We start from the raw sequence: 24,558 nt of genomic DNA on the forward strand, positions 1-24,558 counted from the left end.
CTTATCAATAATATATTCTGGGGAGGTTCCACTGATGGCGTCAGTTCACTGTGAAGTGATGGTAAACATGGGTGGGCGAGTTACCTCCAACCCCTGAAAAGAATAAAACAAACATTTTTCAATCCTAAGTAAAGATTGATCTTCAACATCTTTTGTCAAACAGATGGTGAACCAGTAGAGGGAGTCAAATACTCTTTACCTTAAAGTCTAAATTTATTATTTACCGAGAAAATAATTATTGTCTAAGAAATGCTGAGCCTTCAAGGTGTAGGGATCCACTCCCCTCCCACAAATGGATGTTGAATAGTTTATGTATGTTTAAGTTTATACATCGCTGTTTACTTTAAAAATAACTTGTTGCTTTTATTAATTTCTTTCCATACTAGGATTAATTCCATGTCGCTTTAATATTGGTGACATATTTTTGTATATTTTTACCTTTTTGATTAAAATATATGTATTGATATTTCAATGAAACGTCATGTTTCGCTGTGATTGACCCCAAGGGCAAGCATAGAGTAAAAGACGTTCTAGTCACATCGGTTTCATCTCTCAAGAAGGGCTCATTTGATCTAAAATCACGGGTTATTTAGACCTTTAAATCCAAAATATTATCTGTTAAGAAAACTTCTTGTTAAACGTCAGACAAATAGCCCAAAATATTTTTCTTTTTTTCTCTTGTGATATTTATGTTTTGTAACATGGAAGGGGCCTGTCATTTAGCGGAATATTTTAACGGGAAAGACGGTTGCAACGTTCTACCGTGGTGACGGAAGAAAATATCTTGATGGGTGACTATGAAAGCTCTTGGTGCCGCTTTCAAAGACGATCTAATCGAGTTTGCCAGGAAACCAGAAATGGTAATCGTTTTATGTTAAATACACATCCCAACTTTATAATAGTGTTTAGTAAATACCACATTTATCAATCTGAGCTTGTTTTTTGCGAGACCATAAAAAAAAAACAACCTAAAACGAGGCTTAAGGGCTAAGTCCCTTTTAACATCAGACGAAACTAAAATAAAAAGAACAGAAAAGGTTCTTTTCAAAAAAAGATTTTTTTTTTTAAATTTAAACCTAACCCTGTTGTTCGAGCGTTAACTCTTGAAACAAAATTTACATTTCAGAATAAGAAAATCAAAAATCCTATTTTAGGTAACTTTTTCCATCAGAATATTCAGTTACGGCTCCTTAAAATAGATGTTTTCAGAGAAATAAATAAAGATGCTATTTCAGAAACCTCTCTAACTTCATACTGTTTGGAAAAGCAGATGTGATGTTTTAAGAGAACTGAACATACCCTGACTCCGTTCGCTTTGAGGACTTCGCCCGTTTTTATTACGAGCAATATTTGCTAAATCCACAAGCTTCAATTATCCACAAGACGTTGAATATTAGCAACACTACTTTTGTGCTAACAATAAATTAGGATTATCGCTTATTGCCCATTGCTATGACTCTGATGGAGTTATATATAGTGGCTAACAAATACAGATGAAACAAATCAGATACTAATTAATTCATCCATCTAATAAGAATTAACAGTCTGTTAAATCTCCCTCCCAAAATTCATTACTCACTTCCAAATCAATTATGTTTTTGATCAAAGCAACTGCTATATCGAAATATTTGTCATGCCTAAGTAAATATAGGTAAATGGAAAAGCCTCGAATTTATTTAACAAGCTATTTCACTTTCAACTCAATTTATTAACTTGTCACGGGTATGGGTAAATACAAATTTGAACAGTAATGGCATTTTTCATTGGCATTTCTACTAATCATTTTGAATATTTGCATTTATGTTTCAACGCTTTCCACCCCAGACAGGGGCCATCCCAAATGATGGGTTTATTATACCCTTGGTTTTTAGCATAATAGAGGGTTTCAACATATTATTTATCATAGACACATTTTAGGCACATTTTAGTGCCCGAAAGGTATTCGTAAATATAAACCGGAGAAATTAGATTTCAGTAGGCTTTATATTATCGTTTAATAGCTTTTGCGGTCAGTTGGCTCTACCGAAGATTATTTATCTAGTCTCAGCACTAAAAACTGTTCTGCGATTTATACAGAGATAAAAGAAATTCCCATAGTTTGTAGCTATTTCTACCACAACATTTAATCTATGTGTGCGGGAGGGGGAAAAGGGGGGATATTTCAGAAAAATAGGCATTGCTTTATAAATATCTAGTAAAATCATAAGAATATTACTACTTGAGATGGATCTGTCAAAGAGGTCCCTCAAGGTACGTGCCTAATTTCAGGTTTAAGTAGTCCTGGAAACAATATCTGTCTGAATTTTTTAAAAGGTTTCTGTTGTTCAACTCTATATTACTGTTTTGGAGAATTCAGCTGCCCTCGCCCGAAAACGAGGGGGGACTACTATTTAAAATCTGAGTCCAACTAAAGTACTCACCTCAACAAGGGGGGACTACTATTTAAAATCTGAGTCCAACTAAAGTACCTATCCGAAATTTATAGCAGCAAATTTCAAAACATAGAAAAAACAACTCACTGCTCCAATTCCAGTGCAATACTTCATGGTTAACTAGGCTTAATTTTTCAGAGAGGTGTCAGTCTTCAAGGTCATTGAGCAATACTGTTCGAAGTCATGGTTTTGGTGAGACAAATTCTAAAATCATCCAGCACGAGACCGTTATAAAGCCAAACAAGTAAGAATTTCCTTTTCAGGATAGGGATTGAGAACGGAGCTTGCAGTAGAACAAAGACCCACAACCACCCCGTGTCACCAGGTCAGCTCCAGTTGCCGCACACAGCCAACCTTTCTTTGATAGATAATTTTTGATTGGTGAATATAGGATATTGTAGATAGAAATAATGTCCCCAAATCTACAAATACAAAAGGTGTGGATGATGTAATAAAAAAACAAATTTGTGCATATTTGTGATTTACAGCATGCAGACATATAACCTTAATTTCAAAAGAGCAATAGAAATAAGCAGCGAACCTTCTTATTCAATTTTCTATTTAATTTCTTCCAAACTCAAATCATGAGAAATTAATAGTAGATACAACTTTGAATTTTTTCCATTTGAGGAATCGTAAAACTACGCATGTCACCGTCCAGTATAGCAAAATAAAAACATTCAAAGCAATCTTAATCTCAACTTATCATAATAACAATTTTAATTACAACTCTTCGTTTGTCTTGATTCAGCCTAAGATTTTCTGAAAACAGATATATATATTTGATTATGAATCTATTTTTTTTAATTAATTTTGATGCTACCATATTGTACAAAATAGACCAGTGAGAGAATTGTTAGATATGGTTCTAAACTGATTCCACTCCTTTCTTGGAAAATTCTCCCCGGAAAAATATCTCCCAGCGGAGAATTCCCCATAAAAAGAATCCCCCTCCTAAGAAATACCCACTGCAGAAAAGTGTCCCACGGGAAAACCCCCTACGAAATCCCGCCCCTCGGAAAATCCCCCTCCAATGTAAAATTTAGCAGCCAAAAGAAGAGTAAAACAAATAGAAAGAAGGAAGAAAAAAAAGGATTTCGGAGTAATATTCCAAAATATAAGTAGAATACAAGGTAAAGAATATCCTATGGCATTTGTTTTTATTTATTTATTTATTTAATTCCTTTTTTTGTGTTTAGGGAGTTTGGGGCTGAGTAACCATAACAGAATAAGATAAAGATTAAAAAAAATGGAAATATGAAATGAGTGGTAACTGCGGAAGGTGCCCCATGATGGACGTGCACAGTGACACAGGATGGGGCTATGAAGTATGAGTAATCACTTCCCTTCCCGTGGACTTTTTCTGGCACCGAGATTTACAGAACATGATGCCAGTTCACCCCTTGTGATCGAGAACACATCCACTAGGTGAACATTCAAATGTTTTTTGGTGCAGATTAAATTACATAGAATTGAACTCAAAGACAGAACAAAGCAAATTTAAAATGAATAGAAATCCTTATTTCAAATAAGCAAGCAAATAATTTTTTTTAACCTTTGTAATCCTGCTTGGACAACTCAACCCCAACAACCTGAAAAAGAATTAAAAAAAAAAATATATAAATAAATACCGAAGGATATTTTACACCATATTTTCAACTTACGTTTTAGAATATAGGTAGAGTATCCCGAAATTCCTTCTTTTCTTCATTTTTTGTCTCTTACTTCCCCTTTGGCTGCTGAATCTTACATATCCGGGAACAACTGCCTACGGATCATTTTGGGTACCTGACTGACTCACCGTATCTCAAACAGTAAGTTGTACGAAAAAATGTTGGTCAATCCCGCTTTTAAGGGCTATAATCAAACAGTTTGTGGTAACGAATTGTAATACGGAGCGACCCGAAGACAGATCACGGATTCGTGTTTATTTGTTAATACAAGTTAGACTAAGAAAATTTGCCTTATTTTAGAAAAAATGGGAAAAACAACCCCTAAAAGTCATTGAATCTTAATGAAAATCACACCATCAGATTCAGCGTATGAGAGAACCCTACTGTAGACGTTTCAAGCTCCTATCTGCAAAAATGTATACGTGTTTCTGCAAAACATGCATGCGTGTTTTTTTCCAAGGGGTGACCGCATCGACCCAGTGGTCCTAGAACGTCGCGAGAGGGCTTATTGTAATGGAAACCAAAAGTTCTACTGACCTTTTTAAGTGACCAAAAGATTGAAGGGCAACTAGGCCCGCTCCCATGCTCATATCTTCCCAAAGTACCGGATCAAAATTTTGAGATAGCCATTTTGTTCAGCACTGTCGAGAAATCTAATAACTATATCTTTGAGGATGACTTAATCCTCCAAATCCCTGGGGGAGGGGCTGAAATTTGTGAACTTTGTCCATTGTTTACATCTAGTATTGGTTGTTGGGAAGTACACTGACGTTTTCAGGGGGATTTTTTTCTGGCTGGGGGGGGGGTGGGAGAGGCGGTTACGCGAAAGGATCTTTCCATGGATGAATTTATCACAGGGCGAGGAGAATTTACATGAAGGGTCGCTTGATTTTCCAGCATTATTTAAAAAAAAAACAATGAGAAATTAAATAAAAAACAAGTTTTTTCAACTGAAAGTAAGGAGCAGCATTAAAACTAAAATGGAGCGAAAATTATCATGCATATAAGTGGGTTCATCCCTTCTTCAATACCTCGCTCTTTAAGCTAAAGTATTTTTAGTAATTTCAAAAGAGCTGTTTATTTTAATTAAACGGCCTTTGTGATTCAGGGAACATTCTTAAGGAATTAGAACAAAATTCAAACTTTGGAGTAATTATCGAAGTATTGATGAGGGGGAGAACCTCCTCATATAAGTTATATATACGTAATTTAATTTGTAAGCTACGTATATTTGTTACTAATAAAAACGTTCATAAATAAAATTAAAAGTTCTAGTGGTCTTTTTAAGTAACCAAAAAATTGGAGGCTAGCTAGGCCCCATCCCCCCTTTGATCAAAACCTTAAGAGATTCATTTAGCCAAAAAAGTAAAATTAATATGCAAATTTCGTTTTAATTATTCATGTACGGAGAGCCAAATTCAAAACCTGCATTAATTCAAAAACGTTCAAAAATGAAATAAGGAAAAGAAATTTTTTCAACTGAAAGTGAGAAGTAACATTAAAATTTAAACCGAACAGAAATTATTGCATATATGAGGGGGTTCGTCCCCACGTCAATACCTTGCTGTTTAAGCTAAAGTATTCTTGGTAATTTCAAAAGAGCTATTTATTCTAATTAAACGGCATTTTTGATTCAGGGATCATTATTAAAGAATTAGAAAAAATTAGAACTTTAGCGTAATATGAAGGGGTTCGCCCCCTTGTCAGTGCCTCGCTCTTTACGGTAAAGTTAGAATTTTGTAAAATAATGGCTGATATAAGCAATAATTTGTTTGTGTTATTTTCCGGCCAATCCAAGCATTCAATTTTACCTTAAGCAGCTTCATAACTATGATCTTTATGTGATAATAAACAAAAGATATTGTATATGTTCGGCTTATTGTTGTTATTAAATAAAAAAAAACAATTTTATTCCAACTGAAAGTAAGGAATAGCATTGAAACTTACCTTCATTCATTTCAGTCATTTAACTAGTTCCGCAAATATCGCTAATTTATGTTACGTGGGAGAATCTTTCCATGGAGAACTGTTTCGTGGGGAAGAGAATTTTCCATGGAGGGGGTTTTCCCGGGATTTCCCGACATTGTTTAAAAAGCGATTCGCAACTAAATAAAAAACAAGTCTTTTGAACTGAAAGTAAGAAGCAACATTAAAACTTAAAACCGAACAGAAAATATTACGTATATGAGGGGATTTGTTCTTTCCTCAACAAAATTAAATAAAAAAACAAGTTTTTTTAACTGAAAGTAAGGAGCGATATTAAAATTTAATACGAACAGAAATTGCTTCGTATATGAAAGGGGCTGCTTCCTCATCAACGCCCCGCTCTTAACACTAAAGTTTGACTCTTTCTCTCAATTCTTCTTTTTAAAACAGTAAAAAACACCTTACTTTCGCCTCCTTACTTATGTCGCTCTTTATTTTCAGTTAAAAAAACTTTTTTTTTTGCTTATTTTTTGAACGTTTTTGAATCAATGCATGTTTTGATTTTGGCTCTCCGCAGAGGAAGTATGAAAACGAAATTTGCACATTTATTTTTTTTGGCTAAATGGCTTTCTCATAATTTTGATCGAATGATTTTGAGAAAAAAAGGAGCGGGGAGGAAGCCTAGTTGCCCTATTCTTTGGTTACTTAAAAAGGCAACTAGAACTAATTTTTTACGACTGTTTTTATTATCAAAAGATATACGTAACTTATAAATTAGCTTACGTAACGAACTTTTGTATTCTCGTGTTTTATTACATATATGAGGGGTTCACCCCCACGTCAGCACCTCTGAATCACAAAAGCCGTAGAATAAATAGTTGAAATTACTAAAAATACTTTAGCGTAAAGAACACGATATTGGGAGGAGGTGAGCCCCTCATATGCGTAATAATTTCTGTTCGTTTTAAGTTTTAATGCTGCTCCTTATTTCCAGTTGAATTTTTTTTTCATATTTATTTTTTCATTGTGCTTTTTAAAATAATGCTAGAAAATCCTGCGCTCCCTTCATGGAAATTTTCTTCCCCCATGACAAATTCATCCAAGAAAAGTTCCCCCAACATGTCTCCCTCTTCTCAACCCCTCCCCCCAACCGAAAAATCCCCCTGAAAACGTCTGTACACTTCCCAAATTTTGTTCGAATTTTGTAAAATAATGGCCGATATAAGCAATAATTTATTTGTGTTATTTTCCGACCAATCTCAGCATTTAATTTTATTTTAGGCAGTTTCATAACTATGATTTTTATCAAACAGTTCGTGGTAACGAACTGTAGTAAGGAGCGACCCGGCTCAATAGAAACCAAAACTCTAAAAAATGGAATTTTGAGAACAATAGCTACATCAAAAGAATCGCATTTTAATGCTGATTTTAAATATATAATTTTCATCAAGTTTAGTCTTACGCTCCAAAAGTTACGAGCCTGAGAAAATTTGTGTTATTTTAGAAAATAGGGGGAAACACCCCCTAAAAGTCATATAATCTTAACGAAAATTACACCATGCGATTCAGCGTATCAGAGAACCCTACTGTAGAAGTTTCAAGCTCCTATCTACAAAAATGTAGAATTTTGTATTTTTTGCCAGAAGGCAGATCACAGATGCGTGTTTATTTGTTGTTTTTTTTTTATGTTTTTTTTTCCCAGGGGTGATCGTATCGACCCAGTTGTCCTAGAATGTTGCGAGAGGGCTCATTCTAACGGAAATGAAAAGTTCTAGTGCCCTTTTTAAGTGACCAAAAAAATTGGAGGGCACCTAGGCCCCCTCCCACGCTAATTATTTTCCCAAAGTCAACGGATCAAAATTCTGAGATAGCCATTTTATTCAGCCTAGTCAAAAAACCTTATAACTATGTCTTTGGGGACGATTTACTCCTCCACAGTCCCCGCGGGAGGGGCTACAAGTTACAAACTTTGACCAGTGCTTACATATAGTAATGGTTATTGGGATTTTTACAGGTGTTTTCAGGAGGATTTTTTGGTTGGGGGAGGGGTTGAAAAGAGGGGGATATACTGGGGGAACTTTCCATCGAGGAATTTGTCATGGGGCAAGAAAATTTCCATGAAGGGAGCGCAGGATTTACTAGCATTATTTTGAAAAAAAACAATGAAAAAATAAATAGGAAAAAGTTTTTTTCAGCTGGAAGTAAGGAGCAGCATTAAAACTTAAAACGAACAGAAATTATTACCCATATGAGGGGCTCACCTCCTCCTAATACCTCGCTCTTTGCGCTAAAGTATTTTTAGTAATGTCAACTATTTATTCTACGGCTTTTGTGATTCAGGGGTAAATCTTAATGAATTGGGCCAAAATTTAGTGTAAGATTTAGTGTAAAGAGAGAGGTACTGAAGAGGGGGCGAACCCTCTCATATGTGTAATAAAAACATGAGAATAAAAAATTCTTTACGTAAGCTAGTTTATAAGTTACGTATATCTTTTACTAATAAAAAGATTCGTAAAAAATTAAAAGTTCTAGTTGCCTTTTTTATTAACCAAAAAATTGGAGGGCAACTAGGCTTCCTCCCCCGCTCTTTTTTCTCAAAATCATTCGATCAAAATTATGAGAAAGCCATTTAGCCAAAAAAAAAAATGCAAATTTCGTTTTAATTATTTCTCTGCGGAGAGCCAAAATCAAAACATGCATTGATTCAAAAACGTTCAGAAATTAAATAAAAAACAAGTTTTTTCAACTGAAAGTAAGGAGCGACATTAAAACTTAAAACGAACAGAAATTACTTCGTATATGAAAGGGGCTGCTTCCTCATCAACGCCCCGCTCTTTATGCTAAAGTTTTTTACTGTTTTAAAAAGAAGAGTTGAGAGAAAGAGTCAAACTTTAGCGTAAAGAGCGGGGCGTTGATGAGGAAGCAGCACCTTTCATATACGAAGTAATTTCTGTTCGTTTTAAGTTTTAATGTCGCTCCTTACTTTCTGTTGAAAAAACTTGTTTTTTTTTTATTTAATATGATAATAAACCAAAGATATTGCATGTGTTCTGTTTTTGGTTGTTAATAAATAAAAGAATAAAAAACCTTTTTTCTACTGAAAGTAAGGAAAATCATTAAAACTTCAAATATGCATTGATTATTATGTATATATTTTAAAGATTTTTTCTTTCGTTCATTTCATTCATTTGACTATGTCTTTCAAAATTAGTTCCGGCAATATCGCTTATTTAAGTTACGTGGGAGAATCTTTCCATGGAGAAATTTCTCGTGGGGGAAGCTGGATTTCCCGACATTATTTAAAAAGGATCAGCAATTAAATAAAAAATAGGGTTTTAAACTTAAAACGAACAAATCAGGTTATTATAAGGTTATTATTAGCGTAAAAAAAAATGTAAAACTAATATGTAAATTTCGCTCTATTTATACATGTACGGGGAGCCAAAATCAAAATCTGCATTAATTCAAAAATGTTCAGAAATTAAAATAATATCTTAAGCCACATTGGCCTGCCATAACATAAAGAAAGAAAACTATCAAAAATTGGCATTTTAAGGTCAAGTGAAAATAATGAAGAAAACACAGAAAGCGAATATTTCGAGAGAACAACCACCTCTCTTCTTCAAAGAAAACAAAATAATATGATCTAGGAAAACACAAAAAAACAAGCGTGGAAAGTAAAAGGCAACTTTGCTGGTGTATTGGACTCAGATGATTACCCCAAAAAAGTCACAGAAATTTTAAATGATCGTAACACATATAAACAATTAGCTACCGATCCCACCGAAAAATTTATCAAGGAAGTCCGAAAAGAGCTTTCTTATCTAAAAGGAAAATGTGAAATCACAGATCAATTGTACAAAAGGTTTTACCCACGTGGATGAACGTCTCCTCGTTTTTATGGTCTTCCTAAAATTCGTAAGTCCGGTAATTCACCTTGACCCATTGTTTTCTCATTTAATTCTCCTAGAACAAAATTAGGAAAATTCTTAGCAGCTGTATTTTGCTCACTAATTCAAACTCAAAAATCCTGTATAAAAAATTCGGCAGATTTCGTTCCCAAGTTAAATTGACCATACTGTTCTATTTAACCAAGCTAGCCTAATTTCGCAGGGTATTGTCCAGCACAACAGAGAAGCTGTTGAAATTTATAAATACCAAGATTTAGGTCTAGTTTTGGACAGAGATTCAGGTGGTTTAAGAATAAACGAGTCGAACTTCGGTTCTCTCAAAAGAGAAGCCGATGGTTTAGCAATCCCCGAAATAAACGTTGAACCCCTTCCCCAATCACATAATCAAATACATCGTCAACCTCTTAGGTCTCAAAGGGTATCTGTAAGAAATGTAATGGTTAAAATCAGAAATCAGGTGACCTAGTTCTCCAATTCATTCAATTGCTGCCTCGTTTGTTTGAGTGAATGAATTTTTTCTTTTATTTGTCAGTTGTTCGTTAGTATTCATCGATGGCAGTTCATATTTGTTTGGATTTTGTGCAAATCGACGATATTGGCAAATAACTCACTTTATTATTTGTGAGGTATTTGATTTTATTTTTTTTAATTTTTGGTCTTTTATTGAATTTTATTTAGTCTTTTCGGTGTTTTTGTTTTTCATTGGTTTTGTTGTACTTCCCGCGCTTGTTTTTTCCTTGATTATATTATTTTGTTCGCGCTGAAGAAGAGAAGGTAAAAAAGGTAAAGAATACGGCATTGAACTTTACAGTCCCTACCGGTAGTGCTGATCTCCGTTTCTTGGCCCTTCAGCCAGGAAGTGCAAGGGGGGTTGGGGGCCAACCATTCCTGTGCTTTTGCACCCCCTTCCTGTTTACCTTCCCCAGATTTCTTCAGGTACCCATTTGGAGCTGGGTCAAATCTGGCAGAGCTTACAGAATCACGCCACTGACCCCTGTCCCAAACTAAATAATTGGGTACACTAGGATTCGAACCCTCGCACTCTCGGACAAAGGATCCTAAATCCAGCGCACCAATCCACTCGGCCAGGACGGCCAAATTGCACCGAGGCTATTTTAAAGAAAGAGTGGGTTAGGGGTGGACAGATGCAGCAAACAAATTTGATCAATGCCCTAATTGTCTAACTCTTCATAAAATATCAGAAAAATTAATTTAAAAAAAAGCGCAAAAGAAGTTTACATTGAAAAGTAAAGGGCCACATTAAACCAAGGAGAAACCAAAATAAAGTAAATTAATTTCTCACGCCTAAAACGACCATAAATCACCAACAAATAATTATCAAAACAAGCTCAAAACGGTCAGAAATTAGGAGGAGTAGGCCTAGCAGCCCCTTTGCTTTCTAAAGACAAGAGTATAATTTGTTTATCAAAAACAATCCTTATTTTGGACTATGTGATTTTATTCTTAATTATATAAAATAAGAAAAAAAAAATCACCTTCATAACCAAGACTACTGAAAAAACAAAAGGATGTGGATTGACAGTCTAATATGTATATTGATATTCATTCATGAAAACTTTGTCAATTTTCGATTTATTAGAGCAAAAACAGAGTTAAAGTTTTAAATGTATTTGGTTTTCAAGTGCAAATTAAGCTCTTGTCCTTAGAGGGTAAAGGGGGAGTTTGTCGTAGTACTAGCAGTAGTAGTCCTTGGTTATTTCAATATTCCCCCCAGCATGCCCTGAAAGTTTCAACGTAATACCTGCTGATACGACCTTTTGACAATCTGCATGCACAGTGTGTGTTTTTACTTAGTTCAACCTTCCCCTGAACACTCCCTAAAAGTTTCACCTTCATACCCTTAGCCCCTGTAGTAGTAGTCGTAGTAGTAGTTATAGCAGTAGTAGCAGTAGCAGTCTTTGAGAGCCTTTTGGTTAGTCCAACATCCCTCTCAGCACTCCCTGTAAGTTTCAACTTAGTCCCCTAAGTTGTTCCTGGGAAAGTGCTCAAATATCCTTTTCTCAACTTTAATGCACATAGTGTATTTTGAGTTAGCCCAATATCCCCCGAAATATTCACTGAGAGTTTCATCTTAACGTCCTTAGCCTCAGTGAAAGAAGTAGTCATAGCAGCAGTAATGGTAGTAAAGCGGTAACATTTAAATTGGAATAAGTAAATCTCAAAACGAGCAGAAACTACCATAAAGAGGAGCAAAGCCATCGCCCCCCGTGCCTTCTATATCCAGAACACAATTTGATCTTTACCGAAAACAAAATGCACTTTCAACGTTTTATTGTAACTATTAAATCCAAAATTATTATGACTTTCAGGAATAAATATCGGTATATATAATGCTGTCAATCCGCACGTCATTTGTTCTTTGCAGTAATATTGGTTATAATCGTGTTTTTTTATGTTTTGAGAAATAAAAACACATATTTCGAAATGAAGATTGTTTTTTAAGTATTTATTGTTATTCTATTTCTTTTTTCATAGATTTCCGTGTTACTACGATACAAGCTTTCTCTGCTGTAGAGCCTTGGATGGGGCTGTGGTACAGCTTTTATTTGTTTCTTAAAGTATAATACGAAAAATAAACTGAATTAAACGCGTATCAAACTATAAACTTGAACTACATTAGACTCTCTTCCAAATTAAACAGTAGATTTCAACAACAAGCTTTCATTTTAACGTCAAGAGAATCTTGACGTTATCTTGCACCATGCTGAATTTTTAGAAAAAAATAGCGATCAATATGAGTCTAGTTAATAGGGCTTAAGGATATTTCCAAGGGAATGATACAGCCAGCCAACTAAAGCTTGGGCAAATTCACCCTCTTTTTTCTTTTTTAAGTTTATGCTTTGTTTGTGCATTTTTTGGGGGAGGGGGTGAGCTACCTACCGGGTACTAATCCACTGTTCCATCAAACATTCTCTGGGGGCACCATAAGCTATTATTATATTTGCATTAAATTTTTAGGGTTATGATGGAGGAATCGGAAACCAGTCAGACAATGAAAGTCATGGTGGCTTAACCTATTATGGCGTGGCTACTTTGCATCTGATGGGCTACCATATGAGAAAGCATTATAAATCTACCATTAGAAAGCATAAAGCTTTCTAATTTCCCAGTCGAACTATATTTTTTTTGAAAAATAAAGTGGTTACATTGGCCAGGCATGCTTCTGAAACGTCGGCAGTCGAGAAGAATGATGGGTGTCGATTAGATAATAGGATTCTTTAGGGTACCCGTCTGACCGTATTTCAAACAGTAAGCTGTGTGAAAAATATAGTTCAATCCCATATTCCAGGGCTATAATGAGAGAAAGATTAAGATGTATAGGACATTTTCTGCAGAGGAAATAAGCTAGATTTCCACAAATCGTCCTTCCAGCCATCCATATAGGGCTAGACTAACAGATGGTTTCCGAATGGACTAGGAGGAGATCACAAGGAAGGATTTAAGTAAAATTGGAACTTCTAGGGAGGTTGGAAGAAGGTAGGCGATGGATAAATTCGGATGGAGGATGAGCATGCATAGCTCTGTTGGTGCGGCTGCTTCGTCGAATATTTCTACCCTAAACATATGAAATAAAATAAAAAAAGCAAAAATTTTACTTTGCAAGTGAAAATAAAGAGCGTGGATAAAAGTGTAGGTTAGTAAGTAAAATAAGCAGGGTGTCTAGGGGACAGCAATCCCTCATATATATGAAGAGCTCGGTTCGTTTTAAGTTCTGACGTTACGAAATACCTATACACGACACTCGTTTTCTACAACGAAAACGATTGAATTACAACGAACAACGAAAACGAAAATGTAGAATTGAATCTACAACGAAAACGCACTGTATTACATTTCTATGCTCAACTTAATGTTTCAAATAGGATTTTAGACCTTTATTTACTACCAAAGCTTTAAACGTCCCGCCCAATTAATATGTTAGTGACATGCTTCTCAGCCACAGAAAAAGTGAATCCTTGCATTCGAGATTAATTGTCTTCGAAGAATTTTAAATATTCACTAGTCAGACAGAACCACAAATGGAAAAGTCTGCAAACTTGCCAACCAGCCTCTGGTGACAGATATCATTAGGGCTCACAGGTGGAGATACTTGGGCCATGTTCTCCGAATGCAGGACACTCAACTCCCAAACGCCACTTTACATTAGCCCCCAAACGGAAGTTGAAGACGGGGAAGACCTTGGAATACTTTGCGTCAAACATACCAGTCTGATCTGCGCAGTATCCATGCTTCTCTGTAACCCGATTGGGAAGATATATGCGCAGCTGCCCAATTCAGAAAAGATTGGCGAAGTCTTGTGGATGCCCTGGGTGCCTCTGGCAGCTCAGGCGGGGATATAAGGTCTACGGTAAGGCATGCTTCTCTACGATAAAAATTATGCTTCAATGATTTGTCCAAAGTTTGTTAGCGATACTTGGGACGCAAGAAACTGGCATTACTATCTATTTTTGGTGAAACCATCTATAACGAACTAGTTTGTAGCCTTAAAGAACTGTCAAAGCACCAAGGGTCCTGTGGTAGAGCAGATTAAGAAGGTTTTGCGATTAAGATGTTTCATCATTAGTACAGCAGACCTTTTAAATAGCTTCAATTGTAATTGAAAGTGACGATCACCTTCAAGAAGAAGTAGGGAACTATCAAATTGTCTTGAATTTAATATAAAAAGATTCCCTAAAGAAATGCATAAAAGAAATAACCTAATAGAATCAAAGAACACTTCTTAGCATGGCAATATAGGTAAATAGTGTAAAAAACAAAACCATGCCCTGGAGGTATCCCTGATAATAAGCTAAAAATACTAAGACCAGTACTATGATTAGCCAGTAGAATAAATAATGAAAGAGTTAGATTGAGTGTTAGCAAATTATAATATTCTATTAAGATGTCATTTCTAATTCTGTTAAAGTTTTCGTAAAGATTTCTGAAAAATAACGTCCTATCACAAGTAATCAAAGCAATCACATCACGCAGCATCTATTCTAGGAAATTTTAGGATTCCAATTACAGTTTGCAGGCCTGCCCAAACTTGTGACGTAATTCTTGTGACGCTATTATATGGAGCCACCTCCACAATAATCCAAAAAAGAAGAAGAAGAAGTTTACGTACCAAAGACATCAAAACAAACTTCTTTTCTTGTTTCTTGGACCCTTCTTAGGTCTAGTTTTGTCAGGAAACGGCAATTTCCTAAGATTTTTCCTTTTGTTGTGTCAAAATTACGAAGGCTTTATGCCCTACCTTGACATAACTTTTCACCTGCAAATTCAAACATTTGTAATACGATGATTCCTGAAGACAAGTACACTTTTAAAGAAAGACTACACGTTCTTAAGGAGCTCCGCGCAACATATTTTTAACATATTAAATAAAAAAAACAAGTTTTTTTAACTGAAAGTAAGGAGCGACATTAAAACTTAAAACGCACAGAAATTACTTCGTATATGAAAAAGGCTGCTTCCTCATCAACGCCCCGCTCTTTACGCTAAAGTTTGACTCGTTCTCTCAATTCTTCTTTTTAAAACAGTAAAAAACTTTAGCGTAAAGAGCGGGGCGTTGATGAGGAAGCAGCCTCTTTCATATACGAAGTAATTTCTGTGCGTTTTAAGTTTTAATGTCGCTCCTTACTTTCAGTTAAAAAAACTTGTTTTTTTTTTATTTAATTTCTGTACGTTTTTGAATCAATGCATGTTTTGATTTTGGCTCTCCGCAGAGGAATAATCAAAACGAAATTTGCATTTTTTTTTTTTTTTTTTGGCTAAATGGCTTTCTCATAATTTTGATCGAATGATTTTGAGAAAAAAAGAGCGGGGGACGAAGCCTAGTTGCCCTCCGATTTTTTGGTTAATTAAAAAGGCAACTAGAACTTTTAATTTTTTACGAATCTTTTTATTGGTAAAAGGTTTACGTAACTTATAAATTAGCTTACGTAAAGAACTTTTGTATTCTCATGTTTTTATTACATATATGAGGGGATTCGCCCCATCGTCAGTACCCCGCTCTTTACACTAAAGCTTAAATTTTATCCCAATTCATTAAGAATGACCCCTGGATCACAAAAACCGTAGAATAAATAGTTGAAATTACTAAAAATACTTTAGCGTAAAGAGCGAGGTATTAGAAGGAGGTGAGCCCCTCATATGGGTAATAATTTCTGTTTGTTTTAAGTTTTATTGCTGTTCTTTACTTCCAGCTGAAAAAGCTTTTTCACAATTATTTTTTAATTGTTTTTTTTTAAATAATGCTAGTAAATCCTGCTCTCCCTTCATGGAAATTTTCTTCTCCACGACAAATTCTCGATAGAAAGTTCCCCCAGCGTATCCCCCTCTTCTCAACCCCTCCCCCAACCAAAAAAATCCTCCTGAAAACGCCTGTATACTTCCCAATAACCATTACTATATGTAAGCACAGGTCAAAGTTTGTAACTTGTTGCCCCTCCCACGGGGACTGTGGGGGAGTAAGTCGTCCCCAAAGACATAGTTATAAAGTTTTTTGAGTACGCTGAATAAAATGGCAATCTCAGAATTTTGATCCGTTGATTTGGGAAAATAATTAGCGTGGGAGGGGGCCTAGGTGCCCACCAATTTTTTTGGTCACTTAAAAAGGGCACTAGAACTTTTCATTTCCGTTAGAATGAGCCCTCTTGCAACATTCTAGGACAACTGGGTCGATACGATCACCCCTGGGGAAAAAAAAACAACAAAAAAACAAATAAACACGCATCCGTGATCTGCCTTCTGGCAAAAAATACAAAATTCCACATTTTTGTAGATAGGAGCTGGAAACTTCTACAGTAGGGTTCTCTGATACGCTGAATCTGATGGTGTAATTTTCGTTAAGATTCTATGACTTTTAGGGGGTGTTTACCCCTATTTTATAAAATAACGCAAATTTTCTTAGGCTCGTAACTTTTGATGGGCAAGACTAAACTTGATGAAACTTATATATTTAAAACCAGCATAAAAATGCGATTCTTTTGATGTAGCTATTGGTATCAAAATTCCATTTTTTAGAGTTTTGGTTACTATTGAGCCGGGTCGCTCCTTACTACAGTTCGTTACCACGAACTGTTTGATATTTTTGTCAATTTTCACTCTCGTTTCTTTTCTTTAATCCGGTTCCTGCTACTAAAAATACTGCTCAACTAGATATGGATTTTTTCATTAGAAGTTGAATTCGTGATTTTTTTTTTACTTTTTATTATAAATACGATGATCTTCTAAGCTCCGTCTTAACAATTAAAATTAAATAAAAAAAACTAATTTTTTTAGCTGAAAGTAAGGAGCGACATTAAAACTTAAAACGAACAGAAATTACTCCGTATATGAAATGAGTTGTCCCCTCCGCAATCCCTCGCTCTTTACGCTAAAGCTTTAAATTGTTTTAAAAAGTAGAATTGTGGCAGAGTCAAACTTTAGCGTAAAGAGCGAGGGATTGCGGAGGGGACAACTCATTTCATATACGGAGTAATTTCTGTTCGTTTTAAGTTTTAATGTCGCTCCTTACTTTCAGCTAAAAAAATTAGTTTTTTTTATTTAATTTCTGAACGTTTTTGAATTAATGCATGTTTGGTTTTGGCTCTCCGCACATAAACTATTAAAATGAAATTTGTATATTAATTCTTTTTTTGGCTAAATGCCTTTCTCTTAGTTTTGATCAGACGATTTTGAGAAAAAAAATAGGGGAGGCGGCCTAGTTGCCCTCCAATTTTTCGGTTACTTAAAAAGGCAAGTAGAATTTTTAATTTTTACGAACATTTTTAATAGTAAAAAATATACGTAACTTAAGAATTAACTTACGTAACAAACTTTCATAACCTTATATTTTTATTATGTATACGAGGGGGTTTGTACCCTCGTTAATACCTTGCTCTTTACACTAAATCGTAAGTTTTGTCCCAATTCTTTAAGAATGACCCCTGAATCAGAAAGGCCTATAATAAATAGTCTTAATTACTAAAAATACTTTAGCATAAAGAGCAAGGTATTTATCTCCTCCTAAATACCTTGCTCTTTATGCTAAAGTATTTTTAGAACCCCTCATATGCGTAATAATCTCTGTTCGTTTTAAGTTTCAATGCTACTTCTTCCTTTCATTTGAAAAAACGTTTTCATGTTTATTTTTCATTGTTTTCTTATAGTAATGCTAGAGAATCCTGCGCCCTTGTCATTGAATTTTTCTTTCCCTATGACAGATTCCTCCAAGGAAAGATCCTCCAACATAGCCCCCTCTCCTCAGCCCCACCCCCAAACAAAATAAAATCCCCCTGAAAACGTCTGTACACTTCCCAATAACCATTACTATATGCAAACAATGGTCAAAGTTTGTAACTTGCAGCCCCTCCCCCAGGGATTGTAGGGGAGTAAGTCATCCCCAAAGACATAGTTATTATGGTTTTCGACTATGTTGAACAAAATAGCTATCTCAAAATTTTGATCCGTTGACTTTGGGAAAAAAATGAGCGTGGGAGGGGGCCTAGATGCCCTCCAATTTTTTTGGTCACTTAAAAAGGGCACTAGAACTTTTCACTTCCGTTAGAATGAGCCCTCTTGCGACATTATAGGACCACTTGGTCGATACGATGACCCCTGGGGAAAAGAAAAAAAAAAAAAAAAAAAAAAAAAAAAAAAAAACAAACAAATAAACACGCACCCGTGATTTGTCTTCTGGCAAAAAATACAAAATTCCACATTTTTGTAGATAGGAGCTACAAAAAATCTGAACTTCTACAGTATGGTTCTCTGATACCCTGAATCTGATGGTGTCATTTTCGTTAAGATCCTACGACTTTTAGGGGGTGTTTCCCCCTATTTTCCTAAATAAGGCAAATTTTCTCAGGCTCGTAACTTTTGATGGGTAATACTAATCTTGATGAAACTTATATATTTAAAATCAGCATTAAAATGCGATTCTTTTGATGTAGCTATTGATATCAAAATTCAATTTTTTAGAGTTTCGGTTACTATTGAGCCGGGTCGCTCCTTACTACAGTTCGTTACCACGAACTGTTTGATAAACAATAAGACCACATTTTCAGTGTTCTTGATGCTTTAAAGCACTATTAAATCTAACAAGTCAAACGCATCTTTAGTACAGATTGTGTCAAAGATCAAACTGATGTTTCAAAAGTCAAAGTTTAAATCCAGGCAATTGTGGCATCCAAAATTTAATCTGAACCCAGAGCAGTCACCTTGATGAACTCAAACCTTTGCCGTGTTAATATAGATCAAATATTACAATGTTAGTCACGTTGCGACCAGAAATATCACCCAAAACATGGTTGGAACTTTTCATTTTCATTTGGCAGGCCATTAGACTGAAGCATTTTCAAAGTTCAGTTGGAATGGTTACTAGACAACTAGCTAAGATTAGCAAATGAGTGATAGCCCTAATTAAACAAAGGATATAAAAAAAACAACCAGACAAAAGCAGATGTTAAAAAAACTTAAAATAAAAACAAAACTGGAGCAATAAAACGATTTTTATTCTATGAAATGTATTTTATTAAATTGCATTATTTAAAAATATAACACTTAAGAGGGATGTATGTCAATTGTAGAGCCCTTTTAAAGTCCCGCCCTGGGGAAATTGTCCAGTCATGGCTATTCATATTTACGCTAGTAATACCATCCAGAAGGGTATTGAAGCACGTAGCTGACCAGTGGGCTGAATTATATCTTAATGCCAGCTGCAACAGTCATTAGCCAACGAAAAATGAAATTATAGATAAGTACAAACCTTAATTCAACAAAAAATTCGAAATTTATTCTTCTCTAAAAAAAAACGAATAGCAAACAAACAAAGACTACTACTACAGATAAAAACTCACAGCAGCAGCAAGCCACCCGAGACCAACAGAGCTAAGCACGCTCCTCCTCCATCCCAATCTGTTCAAAGCCTCCCTCTTTACACCCTAAAAAGAAGTTAACATTTCCTTTAAATCTTTTTTATGACATTCTCCCACACAAGCCGTGGAGAACCTGCTTTCAATTAGACCCTAGACGGTTGGCTGAAAAGGACAATCTTCGACAATCTGTAATCCTTCATCTGCAGAACATGCCCTAGCCACTTCAATCTTTCTCTCATTATAACCCTAGAAAACCAGGATTGAACTACACTTCGTACAGTCTAGTATTTGAAATATGGTCAGTCAGTCAGGTACCCAAAACAATCCGTAGGCAATTTTTCTGAAAAACAACTAGCAAATAGTCAGCTGATTTTTTGAGCACCTATGGTTAAGAACCATTTTTGACCACTGTAATAACTGTAGCTTCTAACATTTTAATCTTGGTTTGCAGACTTATCTTCCTATTCTTCCAAACTTTTTTAAATGTGAAAAAAACACCCTAAGCCTTGACTATACTACTTCTAATACTTATCTATATCTTATCTATACTTACATATACTACATATTATCTATCTTATCTAATACTTATCTATACTTATAGATAAGTACAAACCTTAATTCAACAAGAAATTCGAAATTTATTCTTCTCTAAAAAAAAGAATAGCAAACAAACAAAGGCTACTACTACTGATAAAAACTCACAGCAGCAGCAAGCCACCCGAGAACAACAGAGCTAAGCACGCTCCTCCTCCATCCCAATCTATTCAGAGCCTCCCTCTTTACACCCTTCAAAGAAGTTCACATTTCCTTAAAATCTTTTTTATGACATTCTCCCACACAAGACGTGGAGGACCTGCTTTCAATTAGACCCTAGACGGTTGGCTGAAAAGGGCAATCTTCGACAATCTGTAATCCTTCATCTGCAGAACATGCCCTAGCCACTTCAATCTTTCTCTCATTATAGCCCTAGAAAACCAGGATTGAACTACACTTCGTACAGTCTAGTATTTGAAATATGGTCAGTCAGTCAGGTACCCAAAACAATCCGTAGGCAATTTTTCTGAAAAACAACTAGCAAATAGTCAGCTGATTTTTTGAGCACCTATGGTTAAGAACCATTTTTGACCACTGTAATAACTGTAGCTTCTAACATTTTAATCTTGGTTTGCAGACTTATCTTCCTATTCTTCCAAACTTTTTTGACTATGAAAAAAAAAACACCCTAAGCCTTGACTATACTACTTCTAACATCCTCACTTCTCCCCGTGTCTTTACTCATAATACTACCAAGGTAAGTGAAACTGTCCACCTGATCAATCTTTTCATTATCCAACGTCACCTTATCATCTTCACTTATTATTAGCCTTAGTCTTCTTAACATTAATTTTCAAACCAATTCTAAAACCTTGAACTCATGAAACCTCTAAATCTATATTCATTTTACTCACACTATCATCTAGGATACTTAACCACCAACATAAATTAATAAAATGATTTTAATCTTGGTTTGCAGACTTATCTTCCTATTCTTCCAAAAAAAATTTTAACTGTGAAAAAACACCCTAAGCCTTGACTATACTACTTTTAATATCTTCACTGCTCCCTCTGTCCTTACTAATAATACTACCAAAGTAAGTGAAGCTGTCCACCTGATCAAGTTTTTCATTATCCAACGTCACCTTATCATCTTCACTTATTCCTAGCCTTAGTCTTCTTAACATTAATTTTCAAACCTATTCTAGCACATCGAACTCATAAAACCTCTAAATATTTGTTGATTTTGCTCACACTATCATCTAGGATACTTAAATCACCAGCATAAATCTAAGTCCAGGAGACTTTTTCCTCCCCATTTGGTTCCGTGGTCTCCAATTGCCTTTCCTGTGCTCCTTAAGACGAAGTCCATCAAATTGATCGATACAAAGGGGGATAGAATACAACCCTGCTTAACTCTTGATTTAGTAGAAAACCAGCTGCTAACCTCATTTCCTACCTTAACCGCAGCAGTGTTATTCTCGTACATAGCACTAATCTACTTAATGTATTTGTCTGGTATACCATACACAGATAAGACTTCCATTAAAGCTCTTCTAACAACAGAATCGAAAGCTCGCTCTAATCTATAAAACTGAGGGCCAAAGGTGTTTGATAACTCAGGTCCTTCTCAATTATAAACATAAGAGTGAAAATTAGGTCGAAAAATCCTCCACCTTTTCTAAAACTGCAATGTTCTTCTCTTAAAACTTTGTCTACAGCATCTCTCAGTCTAAAAAGTATCAAATTACTAGATAATTTGCTACCTCCTGAGATCAGACCAATAATTACCTCGATAATTACCACACTCACTCTTATCACCTTTCTTATACAGTTTCTTAAATAAGGTTTTCATAAAATCGCTGGGTACTTCCTCCTTTTCAAAAATTATATTCATAATCTTCAGTAACTTATTTTGAACCTCAGAGCCATCATATTTAAGAAACACATTTACCACACTATCAGCATCTGGAGCCTGATTTTTTAAATTCCTTTTGGTACTGTTGCTAATTCTTCCTCACGAAACAAATCTTTCTTCACATCAAAGGTATCACAAGCTTTTTCATTTTCATCTATATCTTTTCCTTCAACTGTATCTCGGTTTAGCACATTCTCAAAATGTTCCACCCATCTTTCTTTAATTTTTTCCTTATCACTAATTGTGGCCTCCTTCTTATATTTAACTGGGACAAGTCCGGATTGACCACTCCCTCTTAATTTATTGACAGGCCAGTACAGTATAAAACAAGAGTAAAAACAAAACGTCAAGCAATGGTTTTTTTTAAGAATTCCTTTTTATATATAAAAGTTGTGTAACTTAATACCTAAGATCTCTAAAACTTGGATAAACCGTGTTTCAGGCCAGAATTGGCAACGAGAAGATGTTAGAACCCAGGGCAGGCTAGTGGGCTGAACTATATCATATGGTAATTGGGAGAGTTACTAAAATAGGAAAAAAAATTAGAGGATAAGTAAGAGCTTTAATTTAAAAAAGAAATACGCATAACAGTTTTTTTTAACTGAAAGCAAGGAGCGACATTAAAACTTACAACGAACAGAAATAAGCATTTTATTTATTTTATTTTATTTTATTTAGCATAAAGAGCGGGGCGTTGAGGAGGGGAAAGCCCCTTTCATATACGAAATAATTTCTGCTCGTTTTAAGTTTTAATGTTGCTCCTTACTTTCAGTGGAGAGTTACTAAAAAATGAAAAAAAAATATAGGATATGTAAGAGCTTTAATTCAAAAAAGGAATACGCATAACAGTTTTGTTCTATTCAAGAAAGAAGAAAGAAAAACAAGCAAAAAAGAAAAAAAACAGAAAGAGACAGAATTTGAGCGGTCAATACTGCTATTCCTAATAAACAAATACAAAATAGAAACAATAGGGAAAATCTTTTCAAGACAGTGGAGATCAGTTCTGTGAATATTTTGGCCCTATGCCCAAGGGCCGTCTTCAGCTCAATACGAGAACAAGAGAGAAAATTTGTATATATAAATAAACTTACATTAAATTGTGAGGATTAAAACTAAATAATGTTATTTAAAAACTTTTTTAAAAACAGCCCTAGCATCCTTACTTCAACGAAGTTCAACCAGGACTGACAAAAAAAAATGAAGTGAGAATATAAACTCATTCAAACTAAAGATAACAAAGTAATTAAATGCAATTTCTCAGAACCAAACTTGCTTTTTTAGCAGCCTGTCTCAAAGGCCTTTTCGTAGCTGGTTCAGTACTATTATAAATCGGTTTAGTAAAATATTTTGTTAGATCGTTTTTAATTAAATTTGAGTATAAAGAATTTAGTGAGTATTCCCCTAAGTCCCTGTTCAAAGTAATATTATCATTTATTTTGAGATTAATTTCGATTGATTCTGGAACCAAATCATTACTGATGGAAGATGTTTCAAAAAGTATCGTGTGGGACGGATTATTAAATATATGCCAACCTAAAGCAGAATCAAAGGAGTTGTTGGAGCTATTTGAAATTAATGCTTTGTCTATGTCTCTTTTATGCTGTTGTAACCGTTTTTCTAGATTCTGATGGGTCCTGCCGACATAGTAATTTCCACTATCACAGGGTATTTGATAGACCGCTCTTTGGCGAGTAACTGGGATCTAAGCGAGTAGTTTTTACTAATAATTTTAAAATTTTTAATTTCTTAAATTCTGGTAAAGATAAGACATTGTTTCTATTTTGTATTTGTTTGTTATGGAAAGGCAGTGTGGTCTTCGTCGCTATTTACTACTATTTCTAACTACTTACTGCAGCAACAAGCCACCTGGGGCCAATGCGACTACGTACACTCCTCCTCCATCCTGATCTGTTCAAGGCGTCCCTCTTTACACCCTTCAAAGAAGTTCCAATTTCCCTTAAATCTTTCCTTATGACATTCTCCCACCCCATTTGGAGAGGATCTGGTCTTCATTTGGGCTTAGATGATTAGCCAAAGAGGACGATCTTCAGCAATCTGTCATCTTCTATCCTCAGAAAGTGTCCTAGCCAAACCCTTCACTCATTGTAGACCAAAAAAGTGGGAGTAAATCACATTTTTTGCATATCTTACTGATTTATAGTAGGCAATTTGACTAGAAAACATTTGGTAACCTGCTCCGTCAATCGGAGAGCCCACCCTTTAAAATCGTACTTGGTCAATCACTGTAGCTTCCAAGTTCCAATATTCTAATCTTGGTTTGTAGACCTATTTTCCTTGTGT

At 35.1% G+C, this 24,558-nt stretch overlaps 1 long non-coding RNA gene across 1 annotated transcript; it reads right to left on the reverse strand.

Annotated features, from left to right (window-relative positions):
* LOC136029823 (uncharacterized) lies at window positions 1-23,431 on the reverse strand. Its single transcript, XR_010618121.1, has 3 exons — window positions 23,349-23,431; window positions 15,071-15,217; window positions 1-93 (listed from the first exon to the last, which is right to left on the reverse strand). It is a non-coding gene; the product is annotated as an uncharacterized LOC136029823 (long non-coding RNA).
* Between the last annotated feature and the right edge of the window lie 1,127 nt (window positions 23,432-24,558).

The sequence above is a fragment of the Artemia franciscana genome, chromosome 8 (assembly GCF_032884065.1).
Source record: "Artemia franciscana chromosome 8, ASM3288406v1, whole genome shotgun sequence".
NCBI classification, from domain to species: Eukaryota; Metazoa; Arthropoda; class Branchiopoda; order Anostraca; family Artemiidae; genus Artemia; species Artemia franciscana.